This window comes from Bos indicus, chromosome 4 (genome assembly GCF_029378745.1).
Source record: "Bos indicus isolate NIAB-ARS_2022 breed Sahiwal x Tharparkar chromosome 4, NIAB-ARS_B.indTharparkar_mat_pri_1.0, whole genome shotgun sequence".
Lineage (NCBI taxonomy): Eukaryota > Metazoa > Chordata > Mammalia > Artiodactyla > Bovidae > Bos > Bos indicus.
Window position 1 is genome coordinate 96,478,648 of NC_091763.1, and position 24,650 is coordinate 96,503,297.

Sequence of the window (24,650 nt, forward strand, 5' to 3'; positions counted from 1 at the left end):
CCCTCATTCCTCCTTCTCCCCCTTCTCTGGCTCCAGAAGCTAGAAATGGAGAGTGAGAGAGAGAGAAAAAAAAAAAAAAACACCAGCAAAACGGACACCTGTGCCCCCTGCCCCCCACTTAAACACCTGGCAGTGAAGGTCCTTGGGCCCCTACCCCACCCCCCTGGACATGACCCTGGGCTGCGTCTTTCAGGCAAGGGGTGTGGCTTCCGCCTGACCAGCCTCCGCCTCAGCGGGCAGCTTTGGCCTGTGGGAAAAGCTTGGAGTCAGACACACATGGCTTCAAGTATAGCGTCCACATCATGGGAACCTGGAAAGTCAAGGTCCCAGGCCTGGGCTCCACCGGCCTCCACCTTCCATGCGCCTCGCCTCCTCCAGCACCTGTCACGCTCAGGTGCTTCAGCTTGTCTCTGGAGTCATGTACTCCTTCGCTTCCCAGTAGGAACATGGGCATCATGGTCTCCCTGCCCTCAGAGGGCCTTGGTGAATGTGAACAGAGGTGTCACTGACGACCTGCCGGGGTGAGCATCTCTTCCAGCACCAGATAGCCTGGGTGTCTCCGCCCCATTCTGCTGGCTTCTCCACCCTTTCTAGAAATTCAGTGGTTTTCTTGGAAGTCACCTCATTTCATTTCTGCAGGCAGGTGGGGAGAGGAATGGGGGAGAGGAGGATGACAGGGTCGCAGACCAGATCACATACCTGGTGGTGGGGGGAAGGGGTGGTGTCGGGGGGGAAAGATGCTCCAGGTACACCCCCTGCCACAGTGAGCCGTTCTCTGCCTGGTCCCACAGGGCACAGAGCACTGTGCAGTTGGGGGACACGTTCCTAACAGCAGGGTCCTGCAGGAAGCACTTATTTGGGTCCCTTTTCTGGGGTTCTGGCTGCTCTCCCCAGGGGACACGAGCAGGAGCCCCGTTTCACCTGCTCGGGCCCAAATCAGGAGGAAGCCACCCACCCCGTTCTCCCTCCACAGGCTCTCCTTGGCTTTCTGGGGGTAAGGGATGGCTCAATAGTTGCATTCTTTCTGTGTCAGGAAAACGCAAACAATTCAGAGCCAGGAGGGAGAGGCCAGGCTCCTGTTGCCCGCTGGCAGGCTCCCCTGGGAGCTCCACCAGCGTCATGGAGGCCACTGAGAAAGGGAAAACAGCCAGCCTGTGGGGCCGGGAACAGGAGGGAGGTTTGTTAGTTATGAATGATTAAACCAAAGCTCCCAGCACCTCAGCGTGCTTCCTCTTGTCACCCTCACCACCCAGACGCAAGGAAACACGAGGGGCGGCCCTCTCGGGCCCCACCCTGTGCCCACCCACTCTGACGTGGCCTCCAGCACACAGTCAGGCCCCGGACAGCCGCCAGGCCCTCGCCTACTTCCCACTCCATTCCCTTCCAATCAGTTTAGGAAACAGCTCTGAGAACAATTAGAAACGATAACAAGGATGAATTACATAATTACAGTCCGCCTAGATCTCGGGTGCTTCAAAAACACTGCCGAACTGAGTCCAAAACCAGAACTCAAATCCAAAGGGATGGATGCGAGGGAGAAGACGGTGGGCCTGGTGAGTGGTGGGGGTGCAAGGGCTGGGGCCCAAGGAGATGGGGGCAGCCAAGGGGCTACTATGTCCACCAGCTGGCCCAGCTGGGGCCTTCACGGCTGCCCAGGCCAAAGCCTCAAAGCACAGGTCTGGGAGGAGGCCCAAAGTTGTCCTTATGCTAGTGTGCAGAACAAGCCTCGTAGACCAAAGAAGTGTGCCCACCTGTGAGGAAGACAGGGCCTTAGAGAGCATGCAGCCCAAACTTACGAGGATCAAAGACCCAGAGAAAAAAAGGTCTCATCCCCAAAACACATAGAACTCAGGATATGGAACCCCAGAGGCAAGGTTTCGTGCATCTGCAAGCCCCTAAACACCTGGCTTTGTTCTCAAAGCCAGCAGCTGACTGACTCTCCACACGGGGAAGTCCTTCCTTCTTTTTTTTAAAAAAAATTTACTTGATTTAAAATTATTTAATGAATTTATTTATTTTTGACTGCACTGGGTTTTTGTTCCTCTACTCTCCAGGAGCAGTGCTCAGGCTTCTCATTGCTGCGACTTCTCTTGTTGCAGAGCATGGTCTTACTTTGCGGCATGTGGAATCGTCCCAACCAGGGATCAAACCCACGTGCCCTGCATTGGCAGGTGGACTCTTAACCACTGGACGACTAGGGAAGCCCCAAGTCCTTCATTCTTCACCAAGAAGGATAGGTATAGAAAGAACTTTATCCTTTCACACAAGGCTCACAAACTTATCCTGTAAAGCGGGAGAGAATACATATTGAGGCTTCGTGGGCGACGTGCTCTCTGTTGTAACTGCCGTTCCACTGCATAAGCAACCACAGACAAGATGTAAACAAATGAGCAGGGCTGAGTTCCAGCCAAACTTTATTTATGGACAGGGCAATTTGAATTTCATATCATTTTCACATGTCATGAAATATTATTCTTCTTTTGATATTTTTTCCCCCAACCATTTAAAAATGGAAGAACCATTCTTTTCTTGCGGGCTGTGCGAAAACAGGTGGCCAGCCAGATGGTGGATGGTGCCTGCTGACCCCTGCTCCAGAACATTGCTAGAACACTTGGTGTTTCTCTGATTGCTCCATACCCAGACCCTAAACAGGACTCTGTGGACTCAGCACGGCATTTGGAAAGTCTTGGTGGTCAGTGTTTGCTAGGTCATGCTGGCATGTTAACCATGGAATGACCTCAGGAAGTCGCCCTGCTAGTCTTACTCAAGACATCCCTTCCAGGCTTCCCAGGTAGCTCAGTGCTAAAGAATCCACTTGCCAATGTAGGAAATGCAGGTTCAATTCCTGGGTTGAGAAGATGCCCTGGAGAAGGAAATGGTAACTCACTCCAGTAATCTTGCCTGGAAAATCCCATGAACAGAGGAGCCTGGCAGGCTACAGTATATGAGGTTGCAAAGAGTCAGACACGACTGAGCACAAGAATGTCAATTAAAGATACCCCATGCTGCAACTTAGACCTGGTGCAGCCAAATTTTTTTAAAAAAGAAGAAAAGACATCCTTGCCATCTGCGATGGCTGTAATGAAGGAGTCTCTGGTTCAAGCCCTGGGTTGGGAAGATCCCCTGGAGGACAGCATGGTAACCTACTCCAGTATTCTTGCCTGGAGAATCCCACAGACAGAGGACCCTGGTGGGCTATAGTCCATAGGGTCGCAAAGAGTCAGACAGGACCGAAGGGACTTAACATGCAGGCATGCCATCTGTGAGCACCTGGGCCCTACCTAGGAGGAAGCTAGGCAGGCAGAGCAGAGGTTTCCCCAGCCGGGCAAACAGTCTCTTCCCAGAAGAGGATGGAAGACGGGCTGTGTTCCAATTTGCCTCTTTCTGGACAAGACAGAAGGTCTCCTGGCATATAAACTAGTTGAGGACCAACCTCCTGGCTCTAGACGCAGCACATGCCAACCTACCCCATGTCCTCCTGCAGTCTCTGCTTTTAGCATTGGGGAACATCAAGCACCTTCACTCATTCAAAGCAATTGTGTTGCGTGTCCTCCACGGCGCTATGCCAGGTGACAATCGGGCACAGGATGTCAGGCACACACTGGTCCAAGTCTCCATGCAGTTAGTGCCTTCAGGGCTGGGACCAATGATTCCTCTTTCAATCCCAGCACCTGGCACTGCGTGGGAGAGGCTCAGAAAATGCTGAACGGATGAGTAAAAGAATGAAGGCATGAGATGGAAATGGTTAATGGTGTAAGATGGATCGAATCCTATGCCAGCTGAGAGGAGGGAGAATTTGGGCCCTTCTGAGAAAATCATGAAAGGCCCAGTGGCAGAGGAGGCGATTGAGCTAAGGCTGACAAGGTGGGTGAGATTTGGGTGTAACACTGGGGGCTGGAAGGAGAGGAGGGAAGAAATTACAGCCAGAAGGGATAGCCAGCAAGGGTCTCGGGAGCGATGACATCTGCAAGAACACCAACAGGTTACCCTGCTGATTCTTACATGCAACTAGAGAAATGACAAAGAGGGTTAGAAGCCAGGAGGTGAGCTTTATCCAGGTCACCGGAGGGCCCAGGATGTCAGGCAAAGAAGTTTAAACTTGTGTAGGTGTTGAGTCTTCTGAACAGAGGTAGTCGAGTGGCAATGAGATTAGTAAAATTAATATGACAGCTGAGAACATCAAGACAGGAGTCAGCAAGAAGGACAAAAGCAGGCAAGCTGGGCCATTCCCCTGGGAGGAAGAGAAGTGTGGCCTGCGATGACGTGGGACTCATAACACGATCAGTGATTATGAGTACACACCCAGGAGTCAGGGAAGCTGGGTTCAAGTCCAGCCCCAGTGCTTACTCGCCGTCACCAGGACCCAGCCTCCCCATCCGTGAAATAGGATAAATGTAATAAAACGGGACAATCACCTCACAGGGTCGCTGGACGTTTGGGTGAGGTTACACATGGACGTGCTTATGTATGCTCCATGTACGTTAGCTGTCGGTGTTCTTTTGTTCCAGGAAAACTCCACAATAACAGAGTTACTCGCACAAATGCTCTTTTGAGGGCTGTGATAAATAGTACATATTTCTACGCAGCCAGCAGTCAAATAGTTTCCATTGTTCAGGAGTCACATGTGGGCCAGACCAGGTACTTGAGCTTCCCTGGTGGCTCAGAAGGTGAAAGAACCCTCCAGCAATGCAAGCAACTGGAGTTAGATCCCTGGGTCGGGAAGATCCCCTGGAGAAGGGAATGGCAGCCCGCTCCAGTATTCTTGCCTGGAGAATCCCATGGGCAGAGGAGCCTCGTGGGCTGCAGTCCATGGGGTCACGACTAAGCTATTAATAATTTCACTTTCTTTCAGGTTCTTTTCAGCAGAGTGTAGGGATAGCCGAGAACATTCTATATTCCCCGTTGCCTTCTTTCTCATCCTCCAAACCCTGGACCATGGAACCACCATATCCTCAGGAAGCTGACATACTCTCCCAGTCACTCCCCAGAGTCAGTTAGTGGCCGCCAGCAGCCAAAAATGTGCGGCCCCACACGGGACCTTAGTCAAGAAAAGTCACCGTGCTCTACAGAAAGCTCCCCGCCCCCAGCACTGCGGGAGGGAGGGAGTCCTGACCCACAGGCCAAAGGCCTTCTATCTCAGAACACAGAGGCGTCACAGAGGGATTCGAGCCAAGGCCTCTGGCCAGCAGACAAGCTAGGGGTCCTCTCATAGGCCAAGCCTGTCTTTTCAGATCCCTCATGCTAGAGACTAGCGATCAGTTGCTTGTCAGGCTCTGACCTGCCCAGAAAGTGATCAGCATCGTGGAAGACAGAGCAGGGATGCAGACGATGCTGGGGTTCTGATCTGAATGTCCCCACTCCCTGGCTACGTAACTGTGTAAACAAGGACAGCAGTCAAGGGAGGGTTCGTGAGATAATGAGTGTCTGGCCCACACTGTAGCCCAGCACTGGGACCTCTGGCATAAAGGCGGAGGACTCTGGAAGTCAGTGCCATTGCATTAAAAACACTGAGGTTTTGCTCACGTGCTGAGAGGAGGATGAGGCTTCTCCTCCCTCAGTCCACATTGGCCTCAGACCTGGGAGGAGGAAGTGGCTTTAACCAAGGCTCCCCCACCACCCCCAACCCAGGGCCTCAGTCATGGGCTCTGCCCCTCACCCTCCTGGGGCCTCTGTGTTGCTCCATATGGTCCCACCTCTCCTCTGCCCTGGCCCTCCCTGCCAACCAGCTGGATCTCCCATCTCTGCGTCTGAAGGAAACGTGACTCTGAAGGCACCAGCCGCTCGTGAGCCATTCCCATGGACGCCCTGAGTCAGCCCTCTTTGCCACTCCCTTCAAATCCCAGTTATGACTGACCACATCTCCTAAGAGCAGGAATGCCAGACCATGGCAGAAGGAATGGAGATTTAAAAAAGAGAGAAGAAAAGAAACATCCTTCATTTCCCAGGGCACCTCTGCACACAGTCCTTCTTCTGCATCGCCATCTGGTTGCCATTGGCAACCAGGCAATCATATTTTTCTGGTCCCAGATATAATCATCATAATCAATATAGTAAAGTATTTATCCCACCTCCTTGGTTTCAAGGAACTTAAAGCTTTCACATTATCCTTTCTGCACTAACTTGGGGGAGACCCTGGAGGAGGTGTGCAGCAGGGGGTGGGGTGGGGCAGGACTGAACCGATGCCTCTATTTAACAGATGGAAAAACTGAGGGGGCGCAAGAAAGGAAGGCTGTGAAGCACTGTCCACAGTGAGAAGAGAGTGCTCTTAACAGTGATTGGCAGGTGATGGTGCTATCACGTGTATTCTCCAGCTATTTCTCACACCATCCCTGGGAGGTAGGCTCATTTCATTCTCTTTTAGATGAGGCTCAGAAGATTAAGTGATTTGTCCAAAGTCATACAGCTAGAAATGGCATTGCTGTACCTCGAATTTGGGCTTTTGAGTTCCTTGTCAGTGTTTTTTTTTTTTTTTCTTTCCTATAACATCTCTGCAAAGAATTATAACATGCTCCTAGAGTGATCATGTCTTTTCTATGCTTTGCCATCGCCCCACTGGAAATGCTCATCATTCTATTTGCTCTCATGTAGGTAATTCTTCTCTCGAATTCTGCTTGGTACGAGTACTCAATTGGCAACAGGGATAAATGACAAGATTAAAGCATTCAACTGGGTTGACAATTTCAGAAGCTATATTTTACTTCCAAAATTCTACGGATATCCCCTTACTCAAGTAAAATTTTTGAAAAAAGAAATCAATATTTTTGACTGTGAAAGTCATTCATCACTTTGGCAACTATGTGCTGTTGCCTGTTATTCCAGTACCTGGTTTGATGTCACCCTTTTATTGTAACAGCCAAAGTGATACTGGAAACATGCTTTCGGGCCCCTAAAAGTGGACGAGGCACATTCTCAACACCTTCCATCCTAAAATAAACACCAGCAAAGACTTTGGTGCCCACCTTGCTAGTCAGTGTTAAACAGGGAGCTAGAAGGAAAAGGAGAGCAAATAAAACACACCCGAGAGAGGACACAAGTGACCATGAGCAGAGCCATCCTAGATAGGATGTTTTCTCGGACACCACTGAAAGAAGAGAGTGGCTGCCTTGTGTCTGAAGTTGCTTCTCAAGTCTCAGAACAGAGAATCGCCGTATTCCACCCCAGCTTTTACCATCTTCCTAACTTAGAGTGGGGCTTCCCTGTAGCTCAACTGATAAAGAATCCACCTGCAATGCAGGAGACCCTCGTTCGATTCCTAGGTTGGGAAGATCCATTGGAGGAGGGCATAGCAATCCATTCTAGTATCCATGGGCTTCCCTGGTGGCTCAGATGGTAAAGAAGCCACCTGCAATGCAGGAGACCCTGGTTCGACTCCTGGTTTGGGAAGATCCCCTGAAGGAGGGGTGGCTAACCCACTCCAGTATTCTTGCCTGGAGAATCCCCATAGACAGAGGAGCCTGGCAGACTACAGTCCATTGGGGCGCAAAGAGTTGGACACGATTGAGCAACTAAGCACAGCACAACTTAGAGTGAGGCACGTTTTAGCGCTTGCAAGGAGTGGTCCCCAGACAGAAGAGCCCACTTGGGGTCCCCCAGCCCTCCTGAAAAGTGAGATAAAGGGACTTGGGGCATCCCTCACCCTCCTGATAACTCATCTAACATCTTCCTGGATTCTGGAAAGAACTCACATTGGGGAATTCCCTCCAAACCCTCATTATATTCAATTGAGTAGACAGAGGAGTAAAATTAGAAACAAAATGCTTCCCGAGCCAGAACTCAGACTAGGGACACACAGAGAGAAACGCTGAGAATACAGATCCCTAGGGATTGACAATGACCCATGTCAACCAACCAAAGAGGGTTCAGCACTTCATTGTAATGACAGCAACGGCCAGTTAACAGCCGGCCACCCACTGTCGGTCTTTGGTCTCACCTCCCCTTCTGTTCCCACTTCTACTCAGCTCCAGACGTTGTGCTCCTGTCTCCCGCTCCTCATCCCCAGTCTCCTCGTTGGCACCAGAACTGGCACTTCAACCATTGAATTTTAATGCTCCCTTTGGCCACAGTTTGCACCTAACCCCCAGCTGGCAGGATCTCAGCTGGGTGTCTACTTCACTTGTGGCTGGGGCCCAGCTCGCATGGGCCAGACTGGTGGCATCTCTGCCGCGCCCATGCCAATGTCCACGGGGGTGATCAAAGAGGAAGGGAAGGCGGGTAAATGTGCTCTGGGCACTGTGCAGCATGAGATGGTTAGATAGCATCACCAACCCAATGGACAGGAATCTGAGCAGACTCAGGTAGACAGTACAGGACAGAGGAGCCTGGCATGCTGCAGTCCATGGGGTACAGAGTTGGACATGGTGTAGCAACTAAGCAAGAACAACAGTATCTCTCCCAGAAATTCAGCAAAATTCAAACTTAGACATGCAGGTTCTCTGAGACAAGGGGGCCAGTGTGGTACTCTTAGTAAGTCCTGTGGTTCCAAGTCCATCTCACAAGTAAATTCCAGACAACAATGACATCTTTCCTATGTGTGTGATTTGTTCCGTTCCAGAGCTCGCTCTCTGCTGTCTCTCTTTAGTCTGCTCTCAACCTTGGAACGGATGCAGTCAGACCTGAGGACGTGAGCCCCACTTTGCGGTTTGGGGACACAGAGGCACACAGCACTGAATGACACCGTACTGAGTCTAAATGTCACGCTTGGCTCTCACCACCCTCGGCCAGTCAAGCATGACCCTGACTGGCTGTAGGTGGAGGAGTTAGAGAACGTGCCCCGTGCAGGTGGAACGCTTGAGCCACGCCTGGATTCTGGCCCTGCGGGTGGTGACAACCAAAGTCTGTGCTCTGGTTCTTCGCCTGCAGTGAGTGTCCCAGGTCTGCCGACCCCGCCCAGCTTCTCTGCTCCTGGCTTCCCAGTCCCCCATCCATCCCCACACACAGAGGGCACATCTAGGGGCTCAGGCTCTGCTTCTGGCATCCAGACACACTGCCTAGACCTTCAGGATCAGAGCACAAGTGTGTGGGTCCTGTCTCAGGCTTCCTGGTCATGCATGTCCAGGTCTCCATTTAAAGGGCAGCCACGTGACGGAGACTGGCTGAGATCTGAGATCCTCACTCTCAGCTGTGGGCCCACAAACTCCTGCCAAACATGTCACCATAGCCTTGGGGTTAAACACCAGGAAGGAGGGAAAATAATGAAGGTGGGGAGAGGGGAGGGATTCTGAAATCTGGACAACATCAAGAACTGGTTTCTGTGACAACGCTCTGTATTACTGCAGCCTTTCTAATCAGTGCTGTTGATGGAGCCTTCAATCCCGTCTGTGGTGGCCCCCAGCTCCATTCCTTCAGAAAGACCACGAACCCCTCCTCCTGTGACCCCATTTCCTGTAAAGGAGAAGGGACCTGCGCTTACAAGGTGGGGTTTGCTGGGGAGGGAAGAAAGACGAAGGGCGTTTGAAAAAGTGGAAAGTGTCAGGAAGACTGAGAATCACTCCCGGCAGAAGTGTGGGAGCCATCATCGTGTGTGTGTGCTGGGACTGCCCATGTCGAGGATGCTTATCTGGGCACCAGTGAGCCCCGGGCACTGGCAGGACAAGTGATGATACCAGCCTGTGCACAAGCATGGCTGCCCGTGGGCACGTCAGCTGAACCTGCCCACGCCTCCCTCCCCTCTCTGAGGCCCTGCCTCTTGTGTCTTCTCTCTCTCCTGTCTCACAAAGCTCTGAAGTCCCAGGGTAAGCCCTGGGAGGCAGAGGTGAGGTGTGGGTTGGGTTGGTGCCCAGCAGGAAACAGGCACCACAGCCCCCGACCTTAGCTGGGTGAGTTGGGACTGAAGACAGCAGTGGCCCCTGACGTTCTCCAGAGTCACACTGCAGTGAAGGGTTTATGGCTAAGGGACTCCACACAGACCCCAGACTCCTCTAAGTTCCCAGAAAATGGTCGGTGACTTACAGGTTTCCCTCCGATCCGCAGATGGGGCCTTGGAGGCAAATCATGCATCAAGGTCACCTTCTGGGTCTGGGGTCCCTAGAAAACTAAACTCCGATCCCTCTGCTGAGCTGCCCTCTCCCTCCCTCTACGCCCATCTGGCATCACCCAAACACACTACAAATCAGAGGACACGTGACACACCACACTCCGTCCCGCTCCAAAGGGAGTCCGGGCTGGGGCTTGTGGGGACAGGGGATCTGGTTTATATTTTAAGCAGCTAGAGTGGAAAACGGGACTGATGAGGTAAGGCCATGGCAGTGAACACTGTGCAGTGGTCCAGGATAATCACACCGCCTCGCTGGACTGGAGCCAGGGGAGTGGGGCATAGGGGAAGGTCTGCCCCATGGACTGTGAGCAGCAGGGACAGAGCCAGTCGCTCCAGGAGTGCCAGCTCTCCACCTGCACCCACTCCACAAGCACTGTCACCCTCCCCTGGAAACACAGCTGAAGGAGCCAGAGGGGTGGAAGGTCCCAGAGGAGGCAAGGCAGTCCTCCCTGCCACTCCCAATCCTTAGGGAGTCCTAGAGAAAAGCTCGCATTCCACCTCTCCTCCAAGCTGCTACATGGAGAATTGGGGTCTTGAATTTCAGTTCACAGCTGATTGCCCAAAGACATTGGGAGATCTGAAATCAGCACAGGATAGAAATTAGTGAGAAGGTCATTGAACAAGAGAGGGAAGGGACAGGCTAAAGGGTGTCTGCCACTGGCTAAGAATGTCTATTGAAATCCCCAGTCCCTTCCTTAAGTGAGGATGGAGTCCCTGCAGTGGCTTTCCGGTCACCATACTCCACTGATGTTGTTCAGTCGCTCAGTGGTGTCCGATTCTTTGTGACCCCACAGCCTGAAGCATGCCAGGCTTCCCTGTCCTTCGCTATCTCCCAGAGTTTGCTCAAACTCATGTCCATTGAGTCAATGATGCCATCCAACCATCTCATCCTCTGCCACCCCCTTCTCCTCCTGCCCCCAGTCTTTCCCAGTATCTGGATCTTTTCCAATGAGTTGACTCTTGGCATCAGGTGGCCAAAGTATTGGAGCTTCCCCTTTAGCATCCATCCTTTCGATGAAGATTCAGGGTTGACTGGTTGGATCTCCTTGCCTGAGCTGAAATCATTAAAGGCCCTGATGAAATTGACTCATGAGGGGCAGAAATCTATCACGGAGGGATGTGGCCACAGTGTGCGCGTGTGAGTGCATGCAGACATACACGTTCTCAGGAAATGAAGCCACAATAATTGGTGGTATGTGGATGTGAGTGTTGTGACTATGCATAGCTCAGGATCAGGAATGGATGGAGAGTACTTCCAAGAGCTCCTTAGCCTCCTGTGCCTTCACTCATTCTTTCAGCTCCTCCCTCTATCCCCTGGGCCAGTGCCAACCAAGCAGAGATCTCCCTCATTTCATCCTCCCCAGGTTGATGCAAGCCACTAAGTGCCCATGACCTGGAAGATACAGGAAGACCCAGAGGTGGGGACCACGATGATGAGGGCACGTACTGTCACCAGAGCAGGGCCAGCAGGCTTAGGACGGGAGTCGAAGGAGAGGGCGGGAGGGCAAAGTGGGGTTAGCAAGAGCCAGGAGAAAGCCAAGGGCTCTGTGGGCGGAAGGCTGGAGGCCAGCCCACGGGAAGTGGCAGGAGCCACATACATCATGTGGTTGTACTGGGGGGAGGAGGGGGCTCATCTGTGGGGGAAGTGAGCATGGTTTTAAGAAGCTCCTCTTGGGTACAGTATCTGCAGGAAAGTCTCTGCACAGCTCACTGATATGACAACATATAAATGGGTTTGCACATAACAACCCCAAAGCACATGCTGGTAACTTGAGGTTAAAGGCTAGGACTCTGGTTAAAATGTGCCCACTTGGAGCTTCAGTTTTCTCATCTATGAGATGCAGATGATATTAAGTGATGGTTGGTTGCTTTTATGACAAAATCCACGAAAAAAGCAGTGGGCACAGTGCCTGGCATGTAGTAGGCACTCAATAAACATTCACCTCTTTTATTGTTATTTTCCAGGCTCCCACCATCTAAGGTCCAAAATGACAGCAAAAATAAAGGGGTGTTAGATACATAATGTTATGATTTGCAGCACAGCTTTGTTCACATTACCCAGCATGGAAAGGCTCTCTTCCTAATCACACAGTAAATATAAGAATGAGATGATCATCCTAGCTAGATAATCTCAATATTAGTCTTATATACATTTAAAAGAGTCATATACCGTAATGCTAAAGCAAAGACTCTGATACTAGACTGTGGTATTATCCCATATTTACCTCTTGCTAGCAATTGGCCTGGCTTAGCCCAAATCGGCACCTACTAATAGCCCAATAAATGTTTTTAAAAAGTATAATCCTGTGTAGTCTTAAATGTGTTTTATATTGACAATTCTATTCCTGATCTCATGGTGGTTTTTTTTTTTTTTTCAATCTCTTGTATGACTATTTGTCAGCATATCAAATCGAAAAATTCTGTTTAATATTGGCTGGCTACTGCCAGATAGTAAGTCATTAAAAAGACTTTTACAGGAAGGTGCGGAAAGTCTGGGCTTCCCAGGTGGCTCAGTGGTAAAGAATCTGCCTGCCAGTGCAGGAGACACAGAAGACCCGGATTTGATCACTGGATCAGGAAGATCCTCTGGAGGAGGAAATGGCAACCCACTCCAGTATTCTTGCCTGGGAAATCCCATGGACAGAAGAGCCTGGCGGGCTACAGTCCATGGGTTTGCAGAGTCAGACACCACTGAGCATGCACACACATGGAAGGTTTAACATGCCACGACTCTATGAAGCATATGGACATACGAATTCTTCCACCACCATTGAGACAAATCGTCACGTCCCTTTTAAACTCTCTATCCCAGGCAGCAAGCATGAACTCACCGTTATCACCACGTATAACACACAACGTGCTTTACTCTCAGCCAGAACGTCAACTGTCCCTGGTTCATTCACAAACTGCACTTCTCATTTTACCTCAGACCTGGAGGGAATTGAGAAGCAGAAAAATCATCTCTGCCAGATCCAGCTGCCCTGACGCTCACATCTCAGCTGGCAGGTGTCGGAGTTTCAGACACAAGGACCACAGACGCAATGGCCTGCCTTGCCCAGGCTCAGCAGCTCAGGAGGCCAGCCCTTGTGAAAGAAATCGCCCCTGGGTGCCTCACAAGATCCTCCCAGCTGTCTGCAGACAGGTCTCCCAGAAGGGGTGATCATCCACTCTTCAGAACACATGAATTAATAATGTTTATCCATATAATATATGATTGGGGCTTCTCATTAATATATGAATTAATAATGTTTATCCATATAACATATGATTGGGGCTTTATCCATATAATATATGATGGCACTAGTGGTAAAGAACCCTCCTGCCAATGCAGGAGACATAAGAGACATGGGTTTAATCCATAGGTCGGGAAAATGCCCTGGAGGAGGGCATGACATCCTACTTCAGTATTCTTGCCTGGAGAATCTCATAGACAGATGAGTCTGTAGAATCTCATGGACAGATGAGCCTGGCAGGCTATAGTCCCAGGGTTACAAACAGTCGGACACAATTGAGCAACTTAACATGCATGCATGCATAATATATGATTATACACACATACATACACATCCACACACACATACATATACAGGATACAGACATGCTGCTGCTGCTGCTGCTGCTGCTACGTCGCTTCAGTTGTGTCTGACTCTGTGCGACCCCATAGACAGCAGCCCACCAGGCTCCCCCGTCCCTGGGATTCTCCAGGCAAGAACACTGGAGTGGGTTGCCATTGCCTTCTCCAATGCATAAAAGTGAAACGTGAAAGTGAAGTTGCTCACTCGTGTTCAAGTCTTAGCGACCCCATGGACCACAGCCCACCAGGCTCCTCCGTCCATGGGATTTTCCAGGCAAGAGTACTGGAGTGGGGTGCCATTGCCTTCTCTGGTACATAGACATACATATGCATAAATCCATGCATATGCATATATCAGTGGTGACTACACTTCCTATTCAGGCTTCCCTGATGACTCTGTGGTAAAGAATCTACCTGCCAGTGCAGGAGATGAGGGTTCAATCCCCGATCAGGAAGATCCCCTGGAGAAGGAAATGAAAACCCACTCCAGCATTCTTGCCTGGAGAATCCCACGGACAGAGGAGCCTGGCAGGCTACAATCCATGAGGTTGCAAAGAGTCAGATACAACTTAGCGACTAAACAACCACACTTCCCCTTCTCCTCAAGTGACATGACTGCCAGGGATGTTTGTGGGAGAAAGAAGAGCATTTTCTGTGGCTCAAACAGCTTCTGGAATCCAAACATTTGTAAGTTCAGTGCAGTCACTCAGTCATGTCCCAGTCTTTGTGACCCCATGAACTGCAGCATGCCAGGCCTCCCTGTCCATCACCAACTCCCGGAGTTTACCCAAACTCATGTCCATTGAGTCGGTGATGCCATCCAACCATCTCATCCTCTGTCGTCCCCTTGTCCTCCTGCCCTCAATCTTTCCCAGCATCAGGGTCTTTTCCAATGAGTCAGCTCTTCACATCAGGTGGCCAAAGACATTTGTAAACCCCTGGTTAAAGGGGCAAGACCTGAACTCAGATCAGGTGATAGATGATCAACCACAGTCTGCGGGAGCGATCCTCTCTGCTCTCTCCTCCTTTCCCTTTCCCTAAAGCCACTTGCAGATGTTTTAATACAGTCACCTTTTAATGTATAGCCCTCTAGGCCTTGCTGGCTGGGGGATTACCAGGGTGGAAAGCACCTGGTTCTTGACCCCAGAAAATGTCCTAAATATAACTAAACAGCATGTACCTTCTGAAGCTTATGAGATTAGGATAACATGCTCTGGCAAGGTAATTGGAAAACCTTACTCTATGTATGTGTGTGTGTCTCTCTGTGTGTGTGTGCACGTGAGTCTGCAAGGGGTTGTGCATTGCTGCCATAGGACACACTTAGATGTTTACGGGATTCACTTATAGCCTTCCATTTCCCCACAAGGAGGGCTCCATAAAAGTTTTGAGCTTCAACCTCGGGAAAATGCCAGGATCCCTGTATTTAAAAAGGGAGCCTTGTTTTACTTTCTCCATGCCTTCCACAGACGTAGGTGCACAGACAAACACCTGGCAGGCAGTTTGCAAGTCTTTGAGGTTCTGCCTCTCTCGAGGAGCTGTCACATTGCACCAGATCAACACGACACAGCAAATAGCACTATGACACGCATGCGGCAACTTTTGAAAGTCCGCTCTCCCCACCCCGGGGCCCCGCCTGCCTTCCCCAGCGTGTGCTGCTGTCTTCAAACTAACCATCCTGAAACTGCTTAAAAGAGCCTGACAGGTAATTTATTCTGTGGCAGAGGATGGCAATTTCACTGTCCAGAGGCAGTGCATACCAACTGGATCAGAAAATCCATCCACTCAGGGAACACAGGTTTAATATGATAACAATTCCAGGGGTGTGTGGTCATAATTCTCTCTGCTCCTTCCACTCAGTCCCTGAAGCTGCTAGTAAATGTTATTACACAGTTTCCTCTTAGAAAGGCTCTCCAATGAGGCTCCATCGAATAAATCAAATAGTTCACCAAGAAGGGTGATAATCAGGCACTGGTCTGTGGCAAGAGCCAACTCTACAGAGGTCAGGGCCCAGATGCTGCGGAGGCATTTTTGCCCGTAAGTGGAATGTTTTCCAAAATCATCTCTGACTTTCTTTGCTGCAACTGTGCTGGGCTCTACTGGGTTTCACTGGGACACCTGGTCCCTAAGGGAAACAAGATCAAAGAAGGTTAATATGCAGGATGATGCTTCTAGAAACAGAATCGATACGCCTATGGACTTCGGGCTTTTCCTAAATATTCTGACAGCTGTTCTCACATTTTCTTTCCTAAAAATCCATGTAAACTAAGGAAGTGCATCATCTTACTATTATTTCTATTTTATACAGTACACAGAAAAATCTGAGGCTTGGAGTAGTAAAGACTCACTCAGCCTCCTTAATCATATCCTAGGAACAGGCGACCCTGGGTTCCTTCCAGTGTAAATAGCAACACTATGGCTTGTCTATGATCACGTGGCGAGCTTCCATCAGGGTCAGAGCTAGCACCCACGTCTCCTGAGTTGGTTCCATGTGCCCTCCCCGCCCCCACTCGCTTCTGCCCCGTGAGACTGCACCTCGCCTGCACTGCAACAAAATGCAGATTTTGTCTAAAAGGGATTTCTAAACTTGGCTCTGTCACTGAACTTGTGAGATGCTGGATGAGATGCTCCCTCTTACAACATTCTGGAAGACTGAGCTATAAGTGGGGCTGGTAGCGCCTCGGGTCGTGGTTCATTCTTTCAGGGTCTGCAGTGCCCAGCACGGTGCCTGGGCTCGTCTGTGTCCTCCCTACCTGCTCACTGAACTGAACTGAGAACAACAGAATTCGTTCACCTCCCACTGATGTCTCCAAGTGAGGGACGCGTGCTTGAAAGCACAGGACACTGCCCACAGATCCCAACGCTGCAGAACAGCAGTGCGTCCCTGTGCTTACTCTACTCAGCTCTGCCTTTCTAGGTAGTAATGGATGGAATTATTTTTTTTAAGCTCAAAGATATAGATATTCTGAATCTACCACATTTAAACAACCTATTCAGTCATATGCTAATCCTACTGCTAGGCCACCAGTCAGGGAAATGAAGGCCTCTCAAAGAAGGATTTGCCCCAGGCCACTCAAGGCTGAACATCAGAGATGGGAGATTCCCAAAGGCAGACCCAGCTTAATGAGGCCAGAGGTTTAAACTGGGCTGTGTTTGGAAAGGGGCCCTTCAGGGAAAGGAGTGCCAACCGTTTTGCAAAGTAGCACGACGTCGCCAGCACTCTCGGTGAATATCTGCACACAAGAATGACATTTTTGGCCCCGAGTCACCGCTCCCTCTACTGAAACGAAGCCCCAGATCTGCTGAGGCTGGGGCCCTTGGTTCGTCCTATCTGAGGAGGAGCCCCAGCCCTGAAGAATCACACTTCCCTTTGGGTCTGGCCTAGAAGACCCAGGGGCAAAAGCGAAGACACAGCTGGGACATTTCTGAAGGGATGGAGAAAAGTCACCAGTCAGGAGCAAAGAGCTGGTGATGAAAGGAACATGCTTGATGTCACAGCCCGGATTCTAGGGTTCCAGGGCCCCAGAGGTCCCAGATGCCAGCAGCTGGGGTGAGCCTGCAGGGTGTGTATCAGACTGCAGGTAAGCAAGCAGGGAAATAAGAAACAAAGGAGGAAAATCCTGGAAAGATAGGAACGAGGCATCCTTCCAGTACCCACTCCTTTTTCAGAAGTTTTCGCAGATGTCCCTCCCGCCCCCATCTCTTGGGAATACCTCAGGACTTCATTTCTCTGCAGTGGGCAGCTGACTCCACTACCTACGCTCGCTTTCTGGATTCCAATCTGCTCCTTCTCTAGGATTCTTCCTGTTCTTTTTCTTTTTCCTTTTAAACACTGACCTCTGTCCTCTCTAAGTTGTCACTCAGAAAAGTCCCCCTCTGCAAACTCATGTCATGCGTTTAGGCAGCACTCATGAAGCATATATGCCCCAGGCACTGGGCTAAGCCCCAATGTGCACGAAACAGTGGCTAAGAAAGAAAACTGTCCCAGGCTTCCTGGAGCTTACAATTTACTATGAAAGAGGGCTTCTCTGGTGGCTCAGATGGTAAAGAGTCTGCCTACAATGCAGGAGACCTGGGTTCGATCCCTGGGTTGGAAAGATCTCCTGGAGGAAGGCATGGCAACCCACTCCAGTATTCTGGCCTGGAGAATCCCCATGGACAGAGGAGCCTGGTGGGCTGCAGTCTGTGGGGTTGCAAAGAGTCTGACACAACTGAGCAACTAACATACACGCACACACACACACATACACACACACACACAGCTTTTAACAAGGATCCAGGCTGCCCCTAAAAGCAATACCTTCTGCCTCCTGACTTTTCTTTCTTTCTTTCTTAATTTTTTGGCCACGTGGGATCTTAGTTCCCAGACAGGGATCAAACCTGCACCCCCTGCAGTGGAAGCTCAGAGTCTTAAAAACTGGACCACCAGGGAAGGTCTTCTGTTTCCTAATTTTCTGTATGGCTTCTTCTCGGAGTCCTTTGGCCTCCCCTTGTCCTGATCTGATAGTCGTCAGGCTATGGGTTGTTGGGACTGGCATGGCTCTGAGAAGCCAAACCCCTGTGTAAGCCTAAGGCTGGCATCACCGAGAGGGCGGCACTGATGGGGTCCGATGCTGCTTGCAAGCAGTGCCGGTTCCGAGTGCCAGTGCGTGTGCTGCCCCAGCTGTGCACCTGACCACTGGTGCTTCATCACGGAGAAGGCCGAGGGTCCGAGGAAAGCAGTCTTCTCTACCACAGTTCACACACCCAGCGTTCCCTCCCACCCCGAGGCCTAGCGCCTCGAGTTCCGTGCAGGAACAGAACATTTTGCCCCAGTTGGAAGACCTCCCTCCACAATGCTCAGAGCCTCTCCAGGCTCCGTAGCCTTCTTTCCACAGCAAAGGCAAATCCCATCAGTGGCATCATCTTTTTCCCACCCTGTTCTCTTTGAGGGGAGACTTCCATCTTCAGGGCTGCTCCCAGTCACATCTTAAAGCCCCAAAACTTCACAAAGAGGAGTCATACTCCCCGAAGGTAAAGCCAACTGAGCCATTTTCTTCCCAGGACCCGGTTCCTACGACACCCTGCGGACTGTCTCTTTTCTTCCTTCTGAACAATGATAAGAGACACTGATGGTTTCTTGATCGCGCCTTCCGTGCCCTCTCACCTTGGATGTTTCCAGAATCAATTTGCGGCTGCCATTGGGTGCGTGGTCTGTTTTCTCAGTCGATAGGAATCAAGGGCAGTGAAGACGATGCCGCAGGTGGTCACAGCCGCGTTCCCCCTGGATTGCTCTGCGCTCAGCCTTCCTTGGATACATCCCTCTTAATTAACCTCATGTCTGTACCCTTTCTTTATTACACGGAAGGGAAAATATTGTCACTGAAGGACTTAGCAGAGAGAATTTCCCGAGACTGGCATCTCCAGGGTTCCCCTTCGTTCTCTAAATTGACACTTCTCTCAAATTAAAACGTCTCTGGCAGAGCTTGCTTTTAAAAAAAATGTGTGCCTCCAGTCCAGAAACACAATTAACAGGTCGATCCTATCAATGGGCAGAGAGGACCATGGACCCGATCAGCTTCAATACGGGTCAGCATATACTAAAACAGGTGCCAATGGGGCCACACACCCCTCTGTGAACTTGGGGGAACCCCGTACCTTGCGCTCTCTCTCCAAATACCCTGCTTATAAACCGAGCCAGATAGAAAACATTCAGATGAACTTAAGAGCGTCATCTTGCTGAATTTCAGCCTTCATTAATATTCTTTTCTAGAATCTGACAGTTTTGTTTTGAAGTCCTCTCCCATATGTACTTCTCTCCTTCAAATTAGGAAAGCACACCAAACATGCATCTGCTCACCCCCTTGAAAGTGAAGTCGCTCAGTCGTGCCTGACTCTTTGCGACCCCATGGATAGTAGCCTGCACCAAGCTCCTCCGTCCATGGGATTTTCAAGGCAAGAGTACTGGAGTGGGTTGCCATTTCCTTCTCCAGGGAATCTTCCCAACCCAGGGATTGAACCCAGGTCTCTCACATTGTAGACAGACGCTTTACCATCTAAGGGGGTGACAGATGCTCACCCCCTTAGCCATGCCTTTCTCCTGGGTGCTGTCATCAGCAGTCACCTCCCTGACGGACACACAGGACCCTGTTTTGTACTCGCAGCATGCTGACTGGTGGCGGCATCTAAAGGGATGAAAGTTCTAGCCCCCCTCCCCAACACCAGGCAGCCTGGTGCCCAGCTTTGCTGAGGTGGGTGGTAGTGTAGGGTGGGAGGGACTGTGAGGTCTGAGTGAGGGTGTGCCTATCCATGGATGTGCAGCCCCCAACCACACACAACAAGGACTTGGCTGGACATACCTGCAGCACACCCATGCTACATCATTTTTTTTAAAGTACAGAAGAAACTAACAGTTGCCATTCCCACTCCCAGAGTAAATAAGGGCAACTTTGGGCCCTTCCAGGGGCATCTCCTCAAGCTGTGTCCTCATTAACCTCCTGATCTAGCCAGACAAACCACCTCCCCACCACCACCCTTATACCCACAGCTACTCTCAACACTTGCCACCTGCTCCTTCTTCCCTGTTATCTATGGAGCAGATGAGCAGAGTTTTGTCTGGAGTAACTCACACACATAGCATCTTGATGTTCTTCACAGCCTTCTCCTCCCTGGAGCTGGGTGGGCATGCCTGCTGTGGTGTCCATTTACTCAGCCCTCATCATGCCCATAGCAGGCACCTCATAGACACAGAGGTGCATCCAGCTGCCTAGGGGGTGGTGCTTGGGTGACTATCTCCTGGGTGCAAACCAAGAGTTATTGCATTTCCTTCATTTATAAGATATGAACTGTTGCTATGACAGGATACCACAGACTGGGTGGCTTGTAAACAACAGAAATCTATTTCTTACAGCTCTGGAGGCTGAGTCCAAAATCCAGGAGCCAGCAGATTCTGATCTGGTGAGGTCCCTCTTCCTGGTTCATAGCCGACCGTCATCTCTCTGTGTCCTCACATGGCAGAAGGGGTTAGGGAACTCTCTGGGGCCTCCTTTATAAAGACACTAATTCCATCCATGAAGGCCCCACCCTCATGACCTAAGCTCCTCTGAAAGGCCTCACTTCCTAACACCATTACACTGGGGATTAGGTTCCAACATGTGAATTTGAAGGACACCATATTCTGTCCATAGCACATGGTCACCCCACCATGACTATGACACTCACTTCTGAATAGATGGTGGCATTTTCACACCCACGTTGTTCACAACCTCTTGGGCTCACAGGATAAGGTGATAAAATCAAGGCCATAGTTAAAGGGTTAAATTCACAAGTTCTTGATGAAGGGGATTGATTGCCCAACTCTAAAAGCTGAGCTGACATCTGCCTAATAGATTCAACTCAGTCCAGCATCATGTTAGTGAGAGCACACCAGGCCAGATGGGGGCAGGGTGGCCAGTGTGCCAAGGCTGAGACACCAGGTTTGTTCTTGGACATAACCAAATCTGACTTCCCCTCTCCTTGAGCCATAAATGAATAACAGTACTAGGTGCTTGGGCTTCGCAGGTGGCTCAGGGGTAAAGAATTCACCTACCAATGCAGGAGACATGGGTTCAATCCCTGGATCAGGAAAATTCCCTGGAGAAGGAAATGGCAATCCACTCCAGTATTCTTGCCTAGAGAATCCCATGGACAGAGGAGCCTGGCAGGCTACAATCTATGGGGGTCACAGAAGAGCTGGACGTGACTGAGTGACTGAGCACAAACACACACGAGGTGCTTCAGGTGTTTGTGGTTAAATGAGGTATTACATGCAGCATCCTTAGACCAGAGACATCCCGTCATGCTCAGCAGTACAGGTGAGGTCAGGACACCCAACATCTCCCTAAAACCCTGCATATCAACCTCACAACAGCTCAGGCAGCAAGGCACCATGACCATCCCTTTACATATGAGGAAGGGCAAACCCCAGGCCATTGAAATCTGCCCCACATCACACAGTTAGAGACTGGGAAGCAAAATTATGGAAGGGTGGAATTTTCTGGTTCCATCCAAGGGGCCCAGACAGGAAACCTGGTGACGGCCTTCAGACTGCCCCAAGAAAGAAAAGGAAATTAACTGTATTCTCAGTCACCATAATTTGCATTTTAAATAAGAATATAAAATAATGGCTGTTTCCATATAGTGGGTAGTAACTATCCTGGTTATCCCCTTTTATTATCACAAAACCCCTACATGGTTTGTATTTTATAGAAATGGAAAAGCAAGAAAGTAAGGTAACTGGTCTAAGGCTACATGATGAATAAATAGCAAATTTAAGGTTTCAGCCCAAGGCTAGCTGCCCTGGGCACCCTGGCCCTTGGCAGCATGGCTGGCATGGACATGAATACCTTTGAATTTCTCAGCAGGCCCCACGTCTGGACTTCCCATTCCTCTCTCTCTCTCCCCCCACCCACATCCACCATGTGCATTTTCATTAGGCATCTTTGCCCAGTGATCTGTTGATTTGTTATATTAGAATTGCAAACAAATGCTCTCATTCTGTCCTCTTGCTCCCCCCTCTCCTGCCCTCCTGGCATCTGGAATTCAGCATTGATTTTTCTGGCCCCGCTCCACTGCCTGATTGACACTTCTGGCTGATTTCACCTTAGAGGCCTTCAGTAGACTTTCCAGGCTCCCACAGGAGCTGGGTTTGGAATAGCACATCCCCTGGATCAGGGGCCCCCGACCTCTGTGCCGGGGACTGATACCTCCTGTCAGATCAGTGGTTGTGTTAGATTAGAAATAAAATGCACAATCAATTTAATGCACTTGAATCATCCTGAAACCATCCCCCCAAATTCCAGTCCATTGAAAAATTGTCTTTCACAAAATCAGTCTCTGGTGCCAAAAAGGTTGGGGACCACTGACCTGGAAAAGCTGAATTGAACCACCTCCCCACCCCCACGCTTACCTGCTCATGGATGCCAAGACTCAGCGCCCCCTGGATTCTGTTCCCAATGTACCTAGTGGGTGGGCACACACTCCTCAATCCATCAGGTACTCCTCAATCCCTCCTCAACGTGCAGGGGAGCCGGGGGAAATTGCAAGAAATGCATATCCTTTTAAGGTAGGACCAGTAAGCCTTGACCTCTTAAGTACTGATGTTTTTCAACCAGACCTGGGTAATTTGACATCTTGTAGATGACAAAGGGGATTATCCTGGAGCAAAACGGATCAGAAGATATGAGGAAGATGGGCTCAATGAGCAGGGTGGAAAGGCAGTGGGATACGATCTTGAAAACAGAGGGGTCCTGATCTCTAACCCATTGAGAAACCTTCAGAGAAGTTTTTTAAAGATGGACTTAATAATCCTCAAAGGTCATCTAAGCCAGTCCTCTGTACAGGCCACACAGCATATCTCAAAAAGATGAGCTTCTCTCCTAAGTTTATGAACTCAACTGCATAGATTCTCTCTCAACTTTCCAGTTTTTGTCTCTGATCATTCTGTTGGGGTACCAGGTACCAAATAGAGCTACATTTTCCTTTCCTGAACTTTCCATCCCCGGTGGATGCTACCCAAGCTGGAATTTTATGGAAGCCACCACTCTGCCAATAATATCTGGACCCAGTGCTCTGTTAAGTGGTCAGTGGATGACCAGCTCAACAGAGAGGAGGCTTGTAGTGGCAGCCCAGCTTGGGACAGCTGAGTGTTAAATTTTAGGGATTCTGGGATCTGGCCATTAAATCGTCGGTAATTTGAGCTCATCATGGAGGGAACAGTTATACCACAGAAACTGGCCTAAATCAGGGCATTATAAAATGCTATAAATCAGGACATTTTTTTCCTGGAGACTGAGGGTTTTATTGAAACGAGTGCCAGTCAAGTGATAAGCTTAAATAGAGACAGAAGTCAAAGAACAGGTGGAGTAAAAGTTGGAAGGAATGGAGGCAAGTCAAGGAATCCACAGTCTTTAATCTCTTGGAAAGAACAACCTTTAATTTCATAATCACCTCTCTTCCTCATCTCCTATCCCGGTACAACCTCATTCTCTCTTCATCTATGTCACTTCCTCCCAGGAAAACTATCACTGGTCACACTTTCATACCTAAAATGGGAAAGGTTGAAGAGACAGGTGAATCTTGGGATTCTATCATTTCTCAAAAGCTATAAATTGGAGATAAAAGAACTAGCTAAGAGCACACTTGACCAGAGGCTGAATTCTAGATGTACACTTATACGAAGTTTAGCCATGGTTGTCTCCAGCTCTTCCTTGTATAAATGTTTATTCTACCCAGCCAACTGACGAGCTCATCAAAATCAGAGACTGTACCTTTTATTTCTTATACATTTTTGACGGTGTCTGATAAGGTACCAAAGACAAACAGATAACCCACAAATATTTGGTTTATTCAGTTCAGTTCAGCTCAGTCGTGTCTGACTCTTTGTGACCCCATGGACTGCACAGCATGCCAGGCTTCCCTGTCCATCATCAACTCCCAGAGCTTGCTCAAACTCATGTCCATTGAGTCGGTGATGTCATCCAACCATCTCATCCTCTGTCATCCCCTTCTCCTCCCACCTTCAATCTTTCCCAGCATCAGGGTCTTTTCCAATGAGTCAGTTCTTCACATCAGGTGGACAAAGCATTGGAGCTTCATCTTCAGCATCAGTCCTTCCAATGTATATTTAGGACTGATTTCCTTTAGGATTGACTGGTTTGATCTCCTTGCTGTCCAAGGGACTCTCAAGAGTCTTCTCCAACACCACAGTTCAAAATCATCAATTCTTCGATGCTCAGCTTTCTTTATGGTCCAAGTGTCATATCCATACATTTGGTTTATTAACTGAACTGAATCAAACTGATGACAAACCTCCCACTGACTTTTCATCAGAGCCCTTTTTTTTCTAATGAGGTGAAATTTAGCTGTTGGCTAGACAGACAGATACTAGGTGATACATGATCTTGACCTTGGAACTTACCTAAGCCCATACCTATGGCTTCACCTCATTCTCATTTTCCCAGCGGGCTATCTTCCTACTTTCTAGTTTCCCAGGATCCTGATCTCCTGTTAAGAATGATTCTATTTGAG

The 24,650-nt window shown here is 49.7% G+C and overlaps 1 protein-coding gene and 1 long non-coding RNA gene across 2 annotated transcripts in view; one reads left to right on the forward strand and one right to left on the reverse strand.

Moving 5' to 3' along the window:
* Positions 1 to 24,650, reverse strand: part of PLXNA4 (plexin A4) — a 481,515-nt gene that overhangs the window by 318,860 nt on the left and 138,005 nt on the right. The gene's annotated exons all lie outside the window — the stretch shown is intronic.
* On the forward strand, positions 1,346 to 6,752 carry LOC109557641 (uncharacterized). The gene is made up of 3 exons (XR_002180569.2): positions 1,346 to 1,553; positions 6,197 to 6,336; positions 6,589 to 6,752. It is a non-coding gene; the product is annotated as an uncharacterized lncRNA (long non-coding RNA).